This window comes from Humulus lupulus, chromosome 5 (genome assembly GCF_963169125.1).
Source record: "Humulus lupulus chromosome 5, drHumLupu1.1, whole genome shotgun sequence".
Lineage (NCBI taxonomy): Eukaryota > Viridiplantae > Streptophyta > Magnoliopsida > Rosales > Cannabaceae > Humulus > Humulus lupulus.
Window position 1 is genome coordinate 147324780 of NC_084797.1, and position 22054 is coordinate 147346833.

A 22054-nucleotide genomic window follows, 5' to 3' on the forward strand; every position below is an offset into this window, starting at 1 on the left:
GACTTTTAAAGTGAGGCTTGTAGCCAAAGGTTACACTCAGAGAGAAGGTGTTGATTATGAAGAAACATATTCTCCTGTGGCCATGCTCAATTCCATTCGTACCTCTTATCCATAGCAGTTGCCAATGATTATGAGATATGGCAAATGGACGTCAAGACAGCATTTTTGAATGGCTATCTTGATGAAAGTATCTATATGGTACAACCAGAAGGGTTCATAAAGAAATGGGAAGATCAAAAGGTGTGCAAGGTGAAATCCATTTATGGATTAAAGCAAGCATCTAGATCTTGGAATATCACTTTTGATAAAAAAAAAAAATTTAAAACATATGGCTTCGAACAGAATGTCGACGAAGCGTGTGTGTATAAATACATAAAAGGAAAAGTGGTGGTTTTCTTAGTTCTTTATGTTGATGACATTTTTCTCATTGGGAACAATGTAGAGACATTGTCAAACATGAAGAAGTGGTTAGCCGAAAAGTTCCAAATGAAAGATTTGGGCTAGGTGAGCTATGTTCTGGGAATCTAAATCCTAAAGGGTAGGAAGAACAAGCTCTTGGAACTTTCACAGACTAATTATATAGATAAGGTGCTTGAAAGATTCTCTATGGAGAATTCCAAGAAAGGTCAATTACCAACCAGACATGGAATTGCTCTCTCCAAGGAACTTCTTTCACCACTTTCTTTTTTTTAGCAATATTCATCGTTCGTTATTGTTAGGCTTCTATGAATGCCAATACGGAATAGGTTTCGGCTTTTAGGCTCCATAAGTGAAACCGAATATGTTTTTACAAAAGAAGTATTCATAAAACTGGGTAACTTTCTAGGTTCATCTGGGGTAGTTCTAATGTCAATTAGGTTTAGAAAATACATGTTTGGGGCATAAAAATCATAAGGTCTCTAGGTTTAATACTAGGTAGCTTAACGATTACAATTCCTTAGGCAATTTTGCATAAAACTACTTTTCAGAGGAAAGTAGTGGCCTGACTTTTCTGACACACGGATCCCTAAATATCAGGGGACTGTTGAGAAACCGAAGCGCGTAGCCTAGGATATCGTGTTGCATCATGCAATTATCGCGTGGCATCACGCGATGGAGCTAAGGCTAACTTTAGCTCGTATAAAAAAATAACCCATTTCATCTGTACCCTCGCGATATAGTTATAGATCATCTTAGGTCGCCTACTAACTAGGCTGCTTTGTCGTCAGGCGATCTGATGGCCCCCCCAAAGAAGAAATCTACGAGCTCATCTACCCAACACAAAGACAAAGGGAAGCAGGTCGTCCCTAACTCTCCCATTCCACATTTCAATCCGGTAGTGGAGAAAGAAATTCCTGTCGACCCCAATGCATTCTTCGAGGCCGAGCACTTCATCTCAAAAATCATGACTCAAGGGAAGGTGAATAAGATTATGTTGAGCCACAACATAGAGATCGGAGCTAGCGTTCTCCTTGCTTGACCTGCATTCGAAGGGGAAAGGAGTTGTGCCCCTTTCCAAGATGACTATGCGGCCTGGAGCGATGAGCATTTGAAGGTTGGAGCCTTCCTTCCCTTGGACCAGTACCTCGTAGATTTCCTAAACTACATAAAACTGGCTCCTTTCCATCTCCCCCCAAACTCCTACAGGCTTATGGCGGGGCTAAAGTATTTATTTCTAAAGCACGAGTGGGAGGTCCCCACCCCATCAGACATATTATACTTCTTCTGCCTCAAAGCTAGCCCTGATCAGAGAGGACGAGGTGATGGGTTTTATTACCTCGCGTGGTTTCTGAACTCTGCCCCCGTCATTGAGCTTCCCAGTCATCCAAACGACTACAAAGATCTATTCTTTATGTCGGATGGCTTCAGGAATTGTGAACACTGATACTTCAACCGACCTCGTAAGTCTCCTATCTTTGCAAATTCGGCTCATGAATTTTTGTTCCCTTAAAATATTTCTCATTTTTTTGTACATGTCTTAATTGAGTTTGTTTCTCGTGCATCCATATTTGCGAGGACGAACAAATCTATGACCCTTGGGGGTCAATACGAGAAATTATCCGGTCTTCCTCTTGGCAAAAAGGATTATCACCAGGTCATGAACGATGCCACCATGTTGGCATGTAAGCTGATCGATGAAGGTCAGACACTAGCCCTGAGGACCTGAGTTCCCCTTCAGGTGATTCCTGAGCTTCCCTCCTCACAACAGGTTGTGCCAACCATTGAGGACACTGACGAGGAAGAGGCCGAGGTACCTCTCATTCGGAAAATAAGGGCTCCCGAGGCTAACCAAGGATCTGATCTGGACCGAGCTGCTTCTGGGGTAGCAGCCGGCCCCTTCGGCCAAGGTAACCCATACCTTTTTAGGGAGTTACATAGGGTTATTGTCGACTTTAAGTTAGTTCGCTATAACCCGAACCAGCTCGTTAGTCTCCATCCTACTAACTTGGATCTAAATGTAACCCTTCTCCAGTGCGTAGATCACCTAGTGGTACGCTATGACCATAGCTACCCTAGATGCACTGTAGTAGTTGATAACACCCTAAACTTTAGATCCACCATTTTTTAAGAATACGAGACAAACCGTAGGACCTGGACTTCTCTGCTCCAGGGTGCATTTGCCCTTGGATTCAGACAATACGTAGAAGAATCTAGCCCTAAGGAAGGTTTTGAACCCCTTAGGATCCAAGAAATATTAACTTTAGATTCCCCTTCTCCTCCATTAATTCCAAGGTCGGAGGTCATGCCCATCCCGGTCAAACACCTGAGCTGGTGATAATAGATTCCTCCCCCAGCCCGGAGGGTAGGATCTTTTCCCATGGGGATAAACCTCCCCGTGAGTTCTTTTCCCATATTTGGTGATAAAAAAAATTTGCTATGTTTTGTATCTTATATTTTTTACTTGTTTTGTTATTTTGTAGTCCGTCCTGGCCCAATATCGCAGTATAACTCGTGTTAAGGCCAGAAATGAAGAGCTTCAAGCTGAGCTAGATGCTGCCAAAGTTGCCTTGAATGCTGCTGAGGAAGGTGGGCAGGACGCCAAAGCTGCCTTGACAGCTGCTCAGAAGAATGAGCAAGCTGCCAAGGCTACTTTCACCTCTTCCCAAGAAAAAGAGCAGACCGCAAAGACCGCACTATCCGCCTCCCAAGCTTAGATCGCATTAAGTGAACCATCGTGCTGAACAGCTTCAGGTCGAGATTAGTGAGCTCAAAGAAAAACTACTCGAGGCCAAAGTTAAAGCCAAGGAGGAAAAGGCGGCGTCATCATCAGCCATGGAGGAGATGCTATACCATTGCTGGGCTTTCAACCAGGACAGGAACTTCTCTTTTATGGAACCCGGGTTATGGGATTCGTACCCTGCTAAATTCAAGGCTCGGTTCTTGCAAGAACCCTCAGAGACTGGTGAGGCATCCAGAGCAGCGAAGGGAGACGGTGAGGAGGTCATTTCTGTGGGGCGAGCTGACGGGGTCCAATGATATGATTTTCTTTGTAATTGTCTAAGTCTTTTGATATTAAACAATTGCCTTCGGGCTTAGTTCGAGGTTTTTTCTCCTCGATGTGACAATATATTTTTTTGTCTTATTTTAATATATATCTAACTTTTGATCCATTAATCTTTCCTTTATTAACTTCTCATGCTTATTAATCCTTAATCTATTGTACAATCGAGATTTTAGGAATCGACTTTTAGATCGAGAGAGATCTTATCGAACTTGGTTATATCCAAGTTTTTGTTTGCTTATTTGTGTCATATTTGTTAAGAATCAGGCCTCGGACATGGTTATATCTAGGGTTTTTTAATGATTTAAACTTAGTTCGAGCTTTAAAAAGCCCTTGAGTAATCAATTTTCCCAAATTTCTAAGTTTTGGACTTGGTTACGTCTAGGGTTTTAAATGATTTAAACTTAGTTCATGCTAGGTTTATTAAAAACTCGAGCTTTAAAAAGTCGTTGAATAATCAATTTTTCCAAGCTTCTAAGTTTTTTGATCTTATCCGAGCAGGCTTAATTTTTCCAACTTTGGTTATGTGCCCCCCAAGTAATCAGAATGTATAAACTTTCTCGGTTGCTTTTACAAATACGAGAACACGAGCTTGCACTAACAGCACTAAGAAATAGTAATTTAACAATCCATCTATTATTTATTAAAAATGACTTTTGTAAATAATCCTTACATTGATGGTGGTACTATTGATAATACTTTTTCAAATGCAAACCATTCCAGGTCCGTGGGACTACTTCCCCATTCAGTCGAGCTATCTTGAAAGTTCCTTCATGCAAAACTTCTACGACCTGGTATGGTCCCTCCCAGTTTGGGCCCAATACACCATCCTTGGGGTCTTTATTTGCCAAAAAGACCCTTCAGAGAACTAGGTCGCCCAATCCAAGTCTGTGCCTCTTAACTTTAGAATTAAAATAGCGAGTGATTTTTTGTTGATATTGGGCGAGCTGTAACTGCGACTCCACTCATTTTTCTTCAATCAGATCGAGAGATGCATTAAGTAGTCCATCATTATGTTCTTGATTAAATGTCCTTTGCCTATGACTAGCTACCATGGCTTTGATCGGAAGTACGACCTCTCTTCCAAAAGTTAAGGAAAAAGGAGTATGCCCCGTGGAGATCTTGTGAGAAGTTCGGTAGGCCCAAAGTACTTGTGGGAGTTGTTCGGGCCATAATCCTTTGGCTTCCTCTAACCTCTTCTTCAGGCTTGCCTTAGGGTTTTGTTTACAGCCTCGACCTTCCTGTTGGCTTGCGGATATGCTACTGACGAGAAACCCTTCGTGATGCCATATTTTTCACAGAAGTCAGTGAAAAGATCGTTGTCGAACTGTGTTTCGTTGTCAGGCATGATCTTTTTAGGAAGCCCAAACTGATATATAATATTCTTTACCACGAAGTCCAAGACTCTTTTTGAAGTGATGGTTGCCAGAGGCTCGACTTCTACCCACTTCATGAAGTAGTCGATCGCCACCACCGCGTAACGAACTTCCCCCTTTCCCATAGGTAGGGAGCCTATTAGGTTGATTCCCCATACCGCAAATGGCCATGGAGATGAAATCATCGTTAGCTCGATCAGAGCAGCTCAGGAAACCATGGCGAAACGCTGGCATTTGTCACACTTCTGAACATATGAGATCGAGTCTTTCATTAAAGTGGGCCAAAAATAGCCCTGCCTCAGTATCTTCAGTGCTATGTTTTTCCCCCCAGATCTCCACAAAAGCCTTCGTGTATTTCTTGTAAAATGGTTTTTGCTTCCTCAGGTAGAACACATCGTAGGAGAGGCAACGAATGACCAAGCCAATGTAAGGTTCCATCTACTATTACGTACCGTGGAGCTTGATAAAGTATTTTTCCTCACGTCTTTTCTATCATCAGGTAACTTTCCAGTTGCGAGGTATTCCATTATGGGAGTCATCCAGGTCGGCCTTATGTCGATCATTCCGACCTCTATCACTTCTCCTGTCATGCTCGGGCTCTCCAAGAACTCCACTGGCACCACATTCAATGTCTCACCTCTTTTGTGGTAGCAAGCCGTGCCAAAGCATCAGCATTAGAATTTTGCTCGTGGGGTATCTGTTCAATAGAGCTGTACTCAAATTCTGACAGTTCTCCCTGTACCTTAGCTAGGTAGGTCGTCATCTTGGTACCTCGGGCTTGATACTCTCCCAATACCTGATTGACCATGAGTTGGGAATCACTATAGCATTGGATGGCTTTTGCCTTGAGTTCTTTTGCTACCCTCAGTCCTGCTAGTAAGGCCTCATATTCAGCTTCGTTGTTGGATGCCTCAAATCCAAAACTTAGAGCTATATAAAATCGATGCCCTTCTGGTGAGATTAAGATGATCCCAGCTCCTGATCTGTTCTCGTTTGATGATCCATCAACGAAGATTTTCCATAATTCCTGCACCGGCTCCCTCAAGAGCTCCTCTTCAAAACTGGTGCATTCAGACATAAAATCAGCAAGGGCCTGACTTTTAATTGAGGTTCATGGCATGTACAATATCTCGAACTGGCTAAGTTCGACGGCCCATTTTAAAAGACGTCCCGATGTTTCAGGTTTTTGCAAAACCTGCCTTAAAGGTTGGTCGGTCAAGACATTGATTAAATGGGACTAGAAATATGGTCGGAGCTTTCTAGAAGCCAATATCAGACATAATGCCAACTTCTTTATCAGTGGATATCGTGACTCAACTCCGAGAAGTCTCTTGCTTACATAATAAACTAGTTTCTGAGCACGCTCTTCTTCTCGAACTAACACGGTGCTAATTGCATTCTCTGTCACGACCAAATAAAGGAACAGAGATTCTCCAGACATAGGTTTAGATAATACGGGGGGCTCGGCCAGATGCGTGGAATGCCTATTCACACTCCTTGGTCCACTCAATTTTTTTGTTTCCTCTGAGCAAGTTGTAGAATGACAGACACTTGTCAGTGGATTTTAAATAAAATAATTCAAAGCCACCACCCTTCCAGTTAGACTTTGAACTTCTTTACGCAACCTGGGCGAGGGCATTTTTAACGATGATCTGATTTTCTTAGGATTCGCCTCAATCCCCCTCGTGTTGACTATGAACCCCAGGAATTTTCCAGATGCCACTCCAAAAGTGCATTTCTGGGGATTCAGCCTCATGCCATACCTCCTTAATATTCCAAAACACTCTTCTAGATGGGACACATGGTCATTGACAGTTTTTTATTTGACAAGCATGTCATCAACATACACTTCCATACTACTCCCGATCTGACTATCGAGCATCTTGTTGACCAAGCGTTGATATGTAGCCCCAGCATTCTTCAGCCTGAAGGGCATAACTTTATAACGGTATACGTTATGTTCGGTCATGAAGCTAGTATGTTTCTAGTCCACAGGATTCATCACGATCTGGTTATATCAAGAATACGCGTCCATGAAGGACATGAGCTCGTGACCTGCCGTGGCATCTACCAACTGATCAATCCTTGGCAGTGGGAAACAATCCTTGGGACAAGCTTTATTTAGATTAGAGAAGTCGATACAGGTCCTCCACTTCCCGTTTGGCTTCGGGACCAGCACGGGATTGGCGACCAAAATCGGGTATTTTTCCTCCCAGATAAACCCACATTTTAATAATCGAGCTACTTCTTCCTCAAGGGCTTCAGCTCGAATCGTTCCCAAACGTCTCCATTTTTTAGATTTTGCAAGCACATTCTTCTCCAAATTTAAGGTGTGCATGATTACATTCGGACTTATTCCCACCATATGTTCATGTGACCAAGCAAAAACGAGCAGGTTTTCCTGTAAGAAATCAACCAACTCCTTCTTTTTATAATCTGTATGACTCTTGAAGCATCTTTGGGGTCGATGTTTACTTCCTCGAGCTCTTCTATGGCTTGGAGTTCTAATCTATCTTCTCCTACCATTGGGTCAATGTAATCACATTGGGCGACGTCACCAGCCTCTTTTTGCTGAGGTTCTTCCATCCCGTGAGTAACTTCTACTTCCTGGGACTCCTCACCTCCATCATTTATGACCATCGCTTGTTGCTCGGGTTGTGATTTTCCATTCATAGAAATGCTATAGCATTCCCTGGCAGCAAGTTAATCACCTCTAAGGGTGCATATTCCCATGGCTGAGGGGAATTTCATTTTTAGGTGGCGGATAAAGGTTATGGATTCAAACGCCATCAGCACAGGTCGGCCCAAAATTACATTGTATGCAGTTGGACAATGATTACCACAAACTCAAGTAACTTGGAAATAGTTCGCGAGTCTTCTCTTAATGTCACCACCAATTTGATCGTCTCGATGGCTGCCGACCCTTCACCAAAAAATCCATACATAGTCATTGAGGTCGCCTTCAAATCAGTTACAGATAACCCCATTTTTTCTAGGGTGGACCTGAAAAGTAGATTCACAAAACTTCCATTATCCACTAGTGTTCTTCGAACCCCCGGTTGGCGAGCTGGACGGTTATGACCAACAAATTATTATGTGAGAATTGGACGTGGCTAGCATCCTCTTCTGTGAAAATGATTGGTTTCTTTTCCAATCGCTGCTATTTTGAAAACTGTTGTTCCGGGACAAACTCTGCCCCATTATGGGACTTCAGTTCGTTAATGTACCTCTTCTAGGCCCTGCTGCTAGTGACTACCAAATAAGGTCCTCCCAAAATGGTGGTTATATCTCCCCCTACTATCGGGGGAGGATTGACCTGATTTTCTTGAGCTCTAGGTTGGTTAGTCGGAGCTTCTGGAACAGGCAGCAGGGTCTGACCAACGGGCTGACTCGGATTCACCTGATTTTGGGCATACTAGGCCAAAGGTCCCGCCTTAATGAGGGTTTCAATCTCATCCTTCAGCTGCCGACAATCATCAGTGTTATGACCGATGTAATTATGGAATCAGCATAACTTTGATGAATCTCTCTTCGCCCTCTAGTTCTTTAACAGTTCTAGCTTCTTCCATGGAAGGTAATTAGAATTTTCCAGGAAGATGTGCTCCCTAGTGTCCGTTAGGTCAGTATAAGTAACGTAAACAGGTTTGAACTTCTCCGCAGACTTATTTTTCTTCATACCACTCTGGTCGCCCTCACCATTTCCCTTCCTTTTGTTATCCCCCCTTGGTTATTCTGGGTAACAGTTTGAGCCATAACTGCAACGTATGTTACCACTCCAATGGACTGAACAGGGGTCTGGCTGGTTCCCGCAATAGAAACTCGTGCCTCCTCTAGGTTAATTCATTATTGAGCTCGGGCCAAGAATTCATCCACACTCTTAACTCCTTTTCTTTAGAGTTCCTGCCACAGGTCGCCCCCAACGAGGATTCTTGCCCTCATTGCCATTAGCTTAGAGTTGTCATCAGCATCCCTAGCTCATGCAGCGACATTGGAAAATCTACTTAGATATGCTTTCAACGTCTCGCCAAGCTGTTGCTTTACGTTGGCCAATGAATCAGTATCAACTCGAGCTGTCTGTAAAGCTCGAAATGCTTTTTTGAAATCAGAAGAAAACTTCTTCTACGAGCTTATGGAATGCCTCTTATATTGCTTAAACCATTGCTTGGCTGGCCCGACCAGAGTTTCAAGGAATAAAATACACCTTAGATCGAGCCCGACATGTGGCCGCCACAATATTTGGAGCGAAAGGATCGAGCTAGTCTTTCATTTTCCAGATAAAAGCCTCTTCATTTTCTCTTCCATTAAGGCTAGTCTTTCAAGGGTTTTGTCCCTAGGTTACCTGGGGGCTATTCAACAGCTCGCATCCTATCCTATGCGTTTGATGGGTTATTGTCCCTCCAAGCTCGAGCTTGGTTTTGTGGGGTATTCCTGTTATCGCGTACTATGGACGGACCTCCTTCTTGTCGAGTATAGCTAATATCTTAATTTCGAGCTGGATTCCTTCTCTACGAATTCAAAAGAATGCACAAATCGGGTTGCAGATCATACCAAGGGCTTTATGCTGAACTCAACTGATTTCTTAGGTCGCCCTCTAACCTATCGCTATGGTGACTTTCGGTCCAGTAACTCCCATTTGCGAAGCTTACAGCTTGCAGTTGGGGCTGAGGATCTGGATTTTTGACACGTGTTCGTGGGACGTAAGTATTGGCAGATGGGGGAGGATTTCTCCTACTATCTCCATAACCTGGAATGTCCCGTTGAGGATGAGGTGGTTTCGGATGTCTTATAGGTGACGAGGGATTCCTTATTGGTGAGGATATCCTCATTCCATCAGGGCGGACTAAATTAGCCCGCATATGTTGTACTCCAATGTCTCTAGTTCTCTGTGCCTGGTGATCTGATCGCTGCGTAGGAGGGTTTGTTGGAGCATTTTGTCTTCGTGAGCCTATCCCAACCACCCCTCGTGGATTTTCATGGGCATTCCTGGGGGCCGATGAAGAAGGCACTAAACTTGGGGTTACAGTCCTAACCGATCAACTAACATGCTGATTGTAACACCCTGGTTACTCCAAGACCGTTACTGTGGATTTTAAACAGTGCTTAACTCGTTAAACGAGTCATTTGGTTATAAACGTGCATCTAGGTGTTATTAATAGGCTAAGGTGAAAAAATCTCGATCAAAAGGAATGGATATACTTTATTTAAAACATAAAACTATACATGGGCCCATAAAAATGTTTAGAAAGTTATTTACAATCCAAAATGATCATTACAGTGTAAAAGTTACAACCCGCCGACCTAAACGGAAAAAATAGGGTTAAACCCTAGTTCCTCTGAGAAACATCTTGACTGTGGTGGTCAAGCGGCCGCATATGTACACATCGCCACCTAAGCTCTCCACTCAAGGCTGGGTGAGCTTTTCTTTTCCTTTACCTGCACTACATAGCACCCGTGAGCCAAGGCTCAGCAAGAAAACCTATTACTGCATGTATGTAATATCAAGATTCTGGTAATCATGCTGGGGCTTGTAGCCCTAATCAGATAATGAGTCACTTTTTGGGCTCCAGATAAGTGACTATTAAGTCATACTCTGAATAGATGACTAATAAGTCTATCTCTGGATAGATGACTAATAAGTCTATCTTTGTTAGATGACTGATAAGTCTATCTCTGTTAAATGACTGATAAGTCTATCTCTGAGGTCCCACACCCTCCTCGCCATGTGATGTATCAGTCATCTAAGCTTCTAGCCCTGGCTCTATGTAACTAGCCTTTAGACTAGACAAGCGCTTTTGTTTTCATCGAACTTAAGGGCGGTCAAGCATTTCATGCTTTTGTTGATAATGCTTATGTCGATTAGATCTAATCTTTTCAGCTTGCCTCAAACATGCTAATACCATTCTTGACTCGTAAGCCAATACCATATGACTCGTGTCGCTTCCTGACTCATAGGTCAGTGCCATACACAGATAAGCAAAGCTGATATGCATTTACTATGCAATCAATGCCATTATATAGAGCACTCAACATGCTTCATCAATAACCATACATGTCACATACTGGGTGCAGTTTTCTTACCTCTGGTTTGAGCGAGAAATAATAAAAGAACAACCTTTGAGAAAAATCAGTCCTTAAGTTCCTTAGCGGTCACCTTAAGTGCAGGTTTGAATCCCCTCGAATGGCTTATCACTAGCCTAAAACCTCAAGCTTTGATTCCCAAGTTTGAATCCTCAAAGTAAGCTTCAAAATCCAAAGAGAAGAGAGGAAGAGATATGATCGAGAGACAGAAGGGTAATAGGCTCTATTTTTGCTGCTTAATTCCTTCTACAACCAGCCATCCTAATTTGAAATATATCCCTTGTTCAAAAGACCAAAATGCCCTTATGTCCATTTAATCCCTTTTAAGCCACCCAAGGGCAAAATAGTCATTTCCCACTTATCCCGTTAATTATAATTAACGTCCTCCAATTCCCATTATTCCCAATATTCTCAATTAATAAGTAAATCATATCCCATTACTTGTTCATCCCCAGTAATGCACTAAACATCAAATTACCCCGAGACCCGAAATTAACCCTGTTATGACCAAACTGCTAACTTGCATTCTAAGATCGTCTTATGTCGAATAGCTCGAACAAATCCACATTATAATGTGGTCTCATCCATAAATCACCAACATGTATGAAAATATACAAATATGCCATCAACGGGCCAAATTATCAAAATGCCCTTATAATAAAAAGTGGACCCACATGCATGCATTTATCACCATATAATAATATAATTCACATAATCATGCATATAATCATTTAATGGCATAATAAATCAATTATGGCCCTCCCAGCCACCTAATCCAACCATTAAACCTCATTAGGGATTTTGGGGCATTACAACTATCCCCTCCTTATAGAAATTATGTCCTCGAAATTTACCTGAACAGCTCGGGATACTGATTCTACATATCTGACTACATCTCCCAGGTTGCTTCCTCGACCTTGTTGTTCCTCCATAATACCTTAACCAAAGGTATAGTTTTACTCCTTAGGACCTGGTCCTTTCTGTCTAATATCTGGGCTGGCTGTTCCTCATAGGAGAGATCTACCTCAAGTTCCAGATCTTCGTAACTCAAGACATGAGTGACATCATATACATACCTTCGAAGAGCCAAAACATGAAATATGTTATGCACGGCCAACAATGCCGGTGGTAAGGCCAACCTGTAAGCCACCTGACCAATCCTCTCCAGGATCTCAAATGGACCTACAAATCTAGGGCTCAGCTTGCCCTTCCTCCCAAATCTTCTCACCTCTTTCCATGGCAGACTCTAAGGAAAACATTGTCTCCTAATTGAAACTCCACGTTCCTGCGTTTGGGATCTGCATAACTTTTTTTTCTACTTTGAGAAGCAAGCATACGAGCTCTAATCTTCTTAATGGCCTCGCTAGTCCTCTGAACTGCCTCGAGACCCAAGTATCTCCTTTCTCCTGTCTCATCCCAATGAATGGGAGATCTGCATTTCCTACCATACATCATCTCATAAGGTGCCACCCCAATGGTAGACTGATAACTGTTGTTGTAGGAAAACTCTATCAAGGGTAGATACTTACTCCAGGATCCACCAAAGTCCAGCACACATGCTCGCAGCATGTCTTCCAATATCTGAATTGTCCCCTCAGATTGTCCATCTGTCTGAGGATGATAAGCAGTACTGAACTTTAACTGTGTTCCCATGGCCTTTTGTAAACTTCCCCAGAACTTGGAGGTGAAAGCGGGGTCCCGATCTGACACGATAGACCTCAGTGCTCCATGGAGGCGCACGATATCTCTCACATAGATATTTGCATACTGGTCAACTGTATAAGTAGTCCTCACTAGTAAGAAGTGAGCTGACTTGGTGTAGCGATCCACAATAACCCATACTGAATCATGTTGACCAACAGTCCTAGGTAACCCCACCACGAAATCCATCGTGATGTCTTCCCATTCCCACTTTGGAATGTCTAGAGGCTGCAATAACCCTGCTAGCCTCTGATGCTCAGCCTTGACCTGTTGACATGTCAAGCACTTAGCCACATACTCCACTACATCCCTCTTCATCCCAGGCCACCAATACAATGATCTCACATCCTGATACATCTTCGTGGTTCCTGGATGCAAAGAGCAAGGAGTAGTATGAGATTCATCCAGAATCTCCCACCTCATACCAGTGTCTAACGGAACACATATCCGACCCTTTTATCTCAACAATCCCATCTCATACACTATGTAATCTCTGGACACTCCAGGTAAAACATCCTCTCTAATCTTGATCAGCTATGGATCACTTAACTGACCTTCCTTGATTCTCTCCAATAGCGTAGACTGTAGCGTAATGTTGGCCAACTGGCCCACCAGTAACTCTATACCAGCTTTGGTCATATCCTCTGCTAACTCTCTAGATATTAGCCTCACACTAAAAATCTGTCCTAGACCCTTCCGGCTTAAAGCATCATCTACCACGTTGGCCTTCTTGTATGATACAATATCTCACAATCATAATCCTTTACTAACTCCAGCCAACGCCTTTGTCTCATATTCAAGTCTTTCTATTTGAAAAAGTACTTCAGGCTCTTGTGGTCAGTATAGATCTCACACTTCTCCCCATAAAGGTAATGCATCCATACCTTTAATGCAAAGACCACAGCTGCCAACTCTAAATCATGAGTGGGATACCTCTGTTCATACTCCTTCAACTGACGTGAGGCATAAGCAATCCCCTTGCCTGACTACATCAAAACACAACCCAAACCCTGATGTGAGGCATCATAGTATATCACAAACTTCTCCTGGTCTGTTGGAAGACTCGGAACTGGAGCTGTAATGTAATGCCCCGAAATCCCTAATGTGGTTTAATGGCAAGATTAGTAGGCCGGGAGGGCCATAATTGCTTTATTATGCCATTAAATGATTATATGCATGTTTATGTGAATTATATTATAATATGATGTTAAATGCATGCATGTGGGTCCACATTTGATTATTAGAGCAGTTTCGTAATTTGGCCCGTTGAGGGCATATTTGTGTATTTTGGTGCATATTGTGATTTATGGATGAGATCACATTATTATGGGGATATATTCAAGCTATTCGGCATGAGACGGTCTTATATTGTAAATTAGCGGTTTTGTCATAATGAGGTCATTTATTGGGATATTGGATAATGAGGATGTTTATTTGATGATGAATTGGGAGTTATTGAGATCAGGAGAAAATTCTGGGAGTTTTGACTATTTTGTCCGCGGGGCTGTTTTTGGGACCCCGAGCATTAGGTTTTATTTGAGGTTACTTAAGCCTGAAGTAGTTCGTCAGAAAGAAATCGTACGTTAAAAACACTTTCTCTCTCTCCCGTTAACCTTTGTGACGTTCATGGCAATTTCAAAGAAATCTTGAGTTCTAGGAGTCAGAATCAAGTGAGGATCAAGGCATAGCGATCCTAGGAAAGATTAGAAGCTTCTTGACCGAGGGATTTAACGAGAAACAACCCAACAAAGGTAATCTAAGTTTTAAGTTTTGAGTTTTTAGAGTTTCTAAGCTCTGAATTGGATTTTGTGAATCGATGAGTTTTTCATTCGTTTGAGCCTCAGGATTTGATGATTTTGGATCATTGGGATGTTTGGGAACTTTAATTTTTTTGGATTTGGAGATGTTTAGGTATGTTTTTGGAAGGTTTAAAATGAAGAAAACGGAGTTATGGCAGGTTCTTAGGTGGGGGCTGCGGCCCTATTCTTGGGCGCCGCGGCCCAAGCTCGAAGAAGCAAGAGGTGAGGTTTTGTGTGTGCTGGGGGCCACGACACTGAGTAGTGGGCACAGTGGTGCTTGCTCCTGGTGTGGTTGGGGGCCGCGGCTCAAGGTTATAGGGTCGCGGCTCATGAGTGGTTTTGATGCCAATTGGGTGTTTTGATCATGGGAACTCAGTTTTAGGCCTCGAAATTGTTCCTACTACCCGGTTTAGTGGGATTCAATGTCTCGGAGGATAGTTCTTGGTTTAGGAACCTTTGTTGCTCATTTTATTGATGGAATCCCATATTTTTTTATGACTAGGTGACCGCTAAAGGACTTAAAGGTTGATTGTTCTCAAGGGTCGTTCTTTTATTCATTCTCGCTCGAATCAAAGGTAAGAAAACTGCACCCTATGTATATGACATGCGTGATTGTTGTTGAGGCGTGTTGGTTATTAAATGTGGGCATTGATTTCATATTAAATGCTTAGCAAATCTTGCTTATCTGTGTATGGCACTGACTAGTCAGGGTCGGCACTAGTCGCGTATTACTGACTTGAGAGTCAGAAACGGCATAAGCGTCATGAATGCAGGGCCGATAAAAGATTAGATCTGATCGATATCAGTGTTCAATGACTCTAGGGGAATTAATGCTGGACCGACCCTAAGGTCGATGAAAATTATAAGCGCTTGACTAGTCTAGGACAAGTTACTCAGAGCCAGGGCCAAAGGCCTAGGTGACTGCTTGTCATGTGGCTAGGGAGCGGAATCCCCTGGTTGTGACTCTATGGTCATGCGGTAGATTATATTGGTTACTAGTTCATCAAACACCTATCTTGATAAGCTAGTGAAAGGATCACTTATTTGTAAAGCCCAGGTGACACTATCGTCACATGGCTAATGGGAACGGAACCCACTTTAGTGACTTTTCCAATTGTCACTCTTCTATTTTGGACTGAGAGTCCTGAATGATTATTATGATCATTGTTGATATTATATTCATGCAATATTGTGTTTTCTTGCTGGGCATTGGCTCATGGGTGCTATGTGGTGCAGGTAAAGGGAAAGAAAAGCTCACCCAACCTTGAGTGGAGAGCTTAGGTGGTGCTGTGTACATATGCGGCCGCTTGACCACCACGGCCAAGGAATTCTTAGAGGGACTAGGGGGTTTACCCTATTTTGCCGCTTAGGTCGGCGGCTTGTAAATTTAAACTGTAATGACCATTTTGAGTTGTAAATAACTTGTAAAATGTTTTGATGGGCTCATGAACAGTTTTATGTTTTAAATAAAATATATCATTTCATTTTGATTGGTTTTCCACCTTAACCTATTAATAACACCTAGAAGCACGTTTTAAACCAAAGAACTCGGGTAGCGATTTAAACTCACGGTTCAACATTCACCGTAACTGTCCTGGGGTAACCAAGGCATTACAACTTGGCATCAGAGCGTGCCAAGGTTAGGGTTCCTGTAGACTGGCTGGGCATGTACACTCACCACTGAAGACAAGCCCAACTCATGGTTTGGTAACTATTTATGTAGTTATATGTATAACTGCTTAAATATAGTATATATGCTTTACCTATATACATGAGACACCATGTTAAACTTGTGCCTTGAATATTGCATCTTCAGCAACCGTGTGCTAAATAGTACTGAAATTGCTAGAACATACTTATTAGTATTGTTGATTGTGAACTATTATGTGATACATGCTAAGTGCTAAATGCTATAATCATGTATCTATTTGTGTATAATTGTATGAATGTAGAATATGATAACTATCTGCTTGTTCTTGGACCGTAAGCCGGCAAGAGGTTTAGTTATTACTACCTGACTGGCCGTATTGACTATTGTTTCAGCAAGGTATAAGTTGATAAGAATGAATCCAAGGCAGACAGATACATCAGCTAGCCAGAGTGATCAAGGCCAGAATAATAATAATCAGGGTCAAGAGAATGACCAGGGACAGATTCCACAGCCAGCTCCTACAAACTGGTAGCAGTTAATTAGCGACCTGCAGGCTACAATGTTGAGACATGGAGAAGAACTCCGTCTCCTGAGACAACAGCAAGCTCCTACAGTGACCAGTGTATCAGAGGCACCTCCTATGTCGGCGCCAGCAGCTACCTGAGGTTGGTAATAAATGGGAGCCTCTTTATGAAAGGTTCAGGAAGCAGCAACCTCCAGTTTTTGAAGGCAGTGCAGATCCTGCCAAGGCAGAGTAGTGGATGAGTATGATTGCCACCATCCTGGACTTCATGAGGGTGACTGGTAATGAGAGGGTGGCTTTCGCCACTTATATGTTTCGGGAGGATGCCCGAATTTGGTGGGAAGTTATTACCCATACCAGAAACGTTAATGCCCTAAGTTGGGTTGAGTTTCAGACTCTTTTCAACGAGAAATATTATAATGATTCCATTAGGGCGGCAAAGGCTGAGGAGTTCATTAGGCTACTTCAGGGAGGTTTGTCAGTGACTGAGTATGCCTTGAAGTTTGATCGATTAGCAAAGTTTTCCATGGAGCTGGTGCCCACTGATGGGACCAGGAGGGAGAGATTTCTCCAGGGGCTACAGCCCAGATTAGCCCGTGATGTTCGTACTTGATAACTCTATGATTTAGAGTTATTTTTATTAACTTTGAACTTGAATTTTGGGTGAAAAGAGTAATGAGTGTGATGTTATTTGTAAGTTTGTTTAGTTTTTACCTTCCCTTTCTAGTTAGTGTGTTAATTCAAGAGACTTGTAAATTGTTGGTAGTAATTGTAATTAATTAAGTAATTGTGTGTGTTTTATTGTTTAGGAAAGGAACTTTTGACTCGCCAAGGGAAACTAGGGAATCAAAAGAAAAAGGGGACAGAAAGTTGGAATTGCTGCTCGAATGCTGTAGGCCAAAATGTTAGCGAATCTGGAAAATGAAGACTGACGTGGACAAAAGCCAGCTACATTTATTTACTGATCTCAGGGCCTATGTGGCACCCATTTAAAGAATTAAGTCAGCTGGCTGAGGTGGCAAGGAGTAATGGACCAAAGATGGAAATGGGCTTTCTAATTAGGGTAAGGTGAAAAGGAAAGTGCCCTAAGAAGAGGAGGACAGCCGAAATAAGAGGAATAGAAAACGCAGTACAGTCTTTACTCAGCAAGAAAGAGGAAAAAGAAAAATTGCAGAGAGATATACACAGAAAAATCAAGTACCCAAAAGAGGAGACCCACGAGCAAAGAAGGAGGAGGACGATAGCAACTGATTCTACTTCTTCTCTTTCTTCTATATTTTTCTTTTGTGTAGTGTATACTCTTCATTCTACATTGTCTTAAACTGAATATTAGTTATGGATGAACAATATCTGGTTTAGGTTGTAATTTTCAGTTTGAACATGAGCTAATCCTTTTGAGATTTGAATGGCTATGGAACCTGATGTTATGAATTAATGATGAAAATTGCATGAGTTTAGCAACTTGCCTTTGTTCATTCAAGTGAGATGAATGTTAAATGATTGTTAATTGCTGGCCATGACTAACAATTTGCTTAGCTAGATCTGATTCTGGAAATGTTATATCTAGTGGAAATAACTTGGATGATGCAAGAGAATTACCATGTTTAGGTTGTTCTTAGTGAGTAAAATAGGAATATTTTGCTACCTTGTATAACTTTAGAATTGGTGTGTAATTGCTGTTTTGCAACCTGATTAAATATAGGAATGTATTAAATCAAGTTGTAGGATTAATTCAATGAGTTTTGGGAAAATCTCACGTGCTTATCTTAGAATTCTGTTAACTCTATGCAACTTTGCTAAACGAATGCTGTAACAACTGGGCAGATTAACATAGGGGGAAATAGCTATTCAGATCTATTAATCCATAAGCACTTTTTTCTTGAATTCAATTTTGCTATCATTTTAGTTATATTTTTAAATAGATTTAATTGCAGTCATTTAATTTCAGATTGATAGTACAATCATTCTCATAATTTCTTCCTTTAATTTTAAATTGTTGATTAGTTGGTTTTACATTTGCTTGATTTTGCAATCCCTATGGAGACGATACTCAACTTACTACTATATTACTTGTTGCCGACTGTGTACACTTGCACATTTTATTTGCTTAAAATTACGCAACAAGTTTTTGGCGCCGTTGCCGGGGATTGAAAATTAAAATTCTGTATTATCAACTATTTTGCAATTTATTTCTGTTTGTTTCTAATTCTGCTTGTTTGGGTTGTGCGTTCCTCGGGTTTAATCTAGTGCATGAACGAACAAGACGAATCTGAACTTGCTCCTATTGACCCCAAAATTGAACGTACTTTCAGAAAAAGGAGAAAGGAACAAAAGGCTAAAAGTCGCTGCAATATGGCTGAAAATGTTGGAGACGAAGGGGGTGCCCAGAACATAGTTAATCCTATTGTTTTGGCAGATGATAGAGCCAGAGCAATAAGGGAATACGCTGCCCCCATGTTTAATGAGCTCAATCCAGGCATTGTGAGGCCCGAAATACAAGCACCCCAGTTTGAGCTCAAACCGGTCATGTTTCAAATGCTCGAAACCGTGGGGCAGTTTAGTGGGATGCCAACGGAAGATCCTCATCTCCATCTTCGCTCATTTTTGGAGGTGAGCGATTCTTTCAAGCTACAAGAGTAAGTGAAGAGGCATTAAGGCTGAAGTTATTCCCGTTCTCTTTAAGGGACCGAGCTAGATCATGGCTCAACACCCTTCCTCCCGATTCGGTTACAAATTGGAATGACTTGGCTGAGAAATTTCTAAGAAAGTACTTCCCTCCCACTAGAAATGCAAAGTTTAGAAGTGAAATCATGTCGTTTCAGCAGCTGGAAGATGAGTCCACTAGTGACGCGTGGGAAAGATTCAAAGAGCTTTTAAGAAAATGTCCACACCATGGTATCCCACATTGTATACAAATGGAGACATTCTACAATGGTCTCAATGCAGCCTCTCGGATGGTATTAGACACTTCAGCCAATGGAGCCATTCTTTCCAAGTCTTACAACGAAGCATTTGAGATTTTGGAAAGAATAGCAAGCAATAACTACCAATGGTCAAATACTAGAGCTCCTACAAGCCGAAAAGTTGCGGGTGTTCTTGAAGTAGATGCTCTAACCGCTTTAACCACTCAAATGGCCTCAATGACCAACATTTTAAAGAACATGAGTATGGGAGGAAATGTACAGCCAGCTGCTGCCATTCAAAGTGCAGAAGTATCATGTGTGTATTGTGGGGATGGGCATACTTTTGAGAATTGCCCTTCAAATCCAGCTTCGGTCTTCTATGTGGGTAATCAAAACTCCAACCGCAACAACAACCCATATTCTAACACTTACAATCCAGCATGGAGGCATCATCCAAATCTGTCATGGGGGGGTCAAGGAGCAAGTTCAAGTGGAGCACCAACACAAGGAAAACAGTCATATCCACCGGGATTTTCTCAACAACCAAGACCTTAACAACCACACCAACCTCAAGGTTCTCAAACAAGTTCTTTGGAGAATTTAATGAGAGATTATATGGCCAAGAATGACGTTGTAATTCAAATCCAGGCAGCTTCTCTTCAGAATTTGGAAATTCAATTGGGGCATTTAGCTAATGACTTGAAAAATCGACCCCAAGGTTCTTTGCCAAGTGACACCGAGAATCCAAGGAGGGATGGCAAAGAACAATGCAAGGCAATCAATCTACGAAGTGGGAAAATTCTGGAAATTAATGATGACAAAACAAAAGGCAGCAGGGAGCCCACTTCAATCCAAACTGAAGGGGGAACAAGTAAAAAACCAGCAAGTTCAGCTGCTGAAATTGGCCCAGTTGATATAGCATCGGGTCAGCATTCTGCTGCAGAAAAGACTTTACACAAGCCACCTCCACCATTTCCTCAACGTTTTAAAAAACAGCAGCAAGATGGGCAATTCAGGAAGTTTCTGGATGTTTTGAAGCAGCTCCATATCAACATTCCATTGGTAGAAGCATTGGAGCAAATGCCAACTTATGTAAAGTTCTTGAAAGATATTTTGACAAAGAAGAGGAAGCTTGGTGAGTTTGAAACAGTTGCTTTGATGGAGGGTTGTAGTGCAATGCTAAAAAGCAAGATTCCTCCTAAATTGAAAGATCTGGGCAGCTTTACAATTCCATGTTCAATTGGTGGAAGAGATGTGGGAAGAGCTCTATGTGACTTAGGTGCTAGTATTAATCTAATGCCTATGTCAATTTTCAAAAAGCTAGGCATTGGGGAAGCTAGACCAACCACAGTTACTTTGCAATTGGCGGATCTTTCTATGGCGCACCCAGAAGGAAAAATTGAGGATGTTCTAGTGCAAGTTGATAAGTTCATTTTTCCGGCCGATTTCATCATTCTTGATTATGAAGTGGATAGAGATGTTCCCATTATCTTGGGTAGGCCATTTCTAGCTACTGGGAGGACCTTGATTGACGTGGAAAAGGGGGAGCTCACAATGAGAGCTCAAGAAGAACATGTAACTTTCAAGGTATTCAATCCTATACGTTCTCCAGATGAAGTAGGAGATTGTTTTGCCATCACTGTCAAGAACACTAATATGGAGGAAGAGGTACCCACAAGGTATAACAAGAAAGTGAGGATGAGGCTATCTCTTAAAGAATTTGAGAGCAACAATGAGCTAGGGGCAAGTATAAACAAGGCATCGTCTCATTTGCAAGAGCCACTTAGAAAGAAGAAAAAGAAGTGTGGTAGGAAAGCTCATTCCCAAAGGTTTGAAGTGGGGCAGCGGGTGTATTTCTCTAATTCTAAAATAAAAGCAAGTTCCAGACATCTAGCATCAAATTTCTCTGATTCATTCTTGATAATTAAAGTCTTTCCTTGTGGTGCATTGGACTTGCGTGATGAAATTTCAGGAAGAGAGTTTAAAGCGAATGGCCAGCGACTTAAGTACTATTGGGAAGGAGAGGTCAACCGAGCGAAGACCTCCATTACTTTGGAGGATGCATGAAGCAGATGGTACTTCGGGTTCCTTGTGCTCCTTGTGTTATTTTAAGGGAGACCCGAAGAGAGAGATTCAAGCAAGTCATTTTGTAAATATACCTATATATATAAACAGCAAAAGAAAAAAAATATATATATATATAACAAGAAAAAAAAAGCAGGATAAAAATATATATACATATAGTTATATTTTATATTACTTAGTTCAAAATTTATTTTCTGCACTTTATTGTTACTGACTTTTGTTTTAGTGTTGCTGTATTTTCTTTTTATTTTATTTTATTTTTTTAGGTACAATGGAGGCATGGAACAATCTGCATGTGGGTGAATTGGTGCAGTTTTGGGGTTGACAGTTACTAATTTTATCAGCTTTGGGGAAGAAATTCAGTTTTGGCAAGCAAGTTATAAATGCTCCAGGATGCTACAGCATGGAATTAGCAAGCAGGCCTCTTTAATAGAAAAATGTGAGGCAATACAGAGCA

At 41.7% G+C, this 22054-nt stretch overlaps 1 non-coding gene across 1 annotated transcript; it reads right to left on the reverse strand.

Moving 5' to 3' along the window:
* Positions 1-19401: 19401 nt before the first annotated feature.
* On the reverse strand, positions 19402-19508 carry LOC133781143 (small nucleolar RNA R71). Its single transcript, XR_009869937.1, has one exon. It is a non-coding gene; the product is annotated as a small nucleolar RNA R71 (small nucleolar RNA).
* Between the last annotated feature and the right edge of the window lie 2546 nt (positions 19509-22054).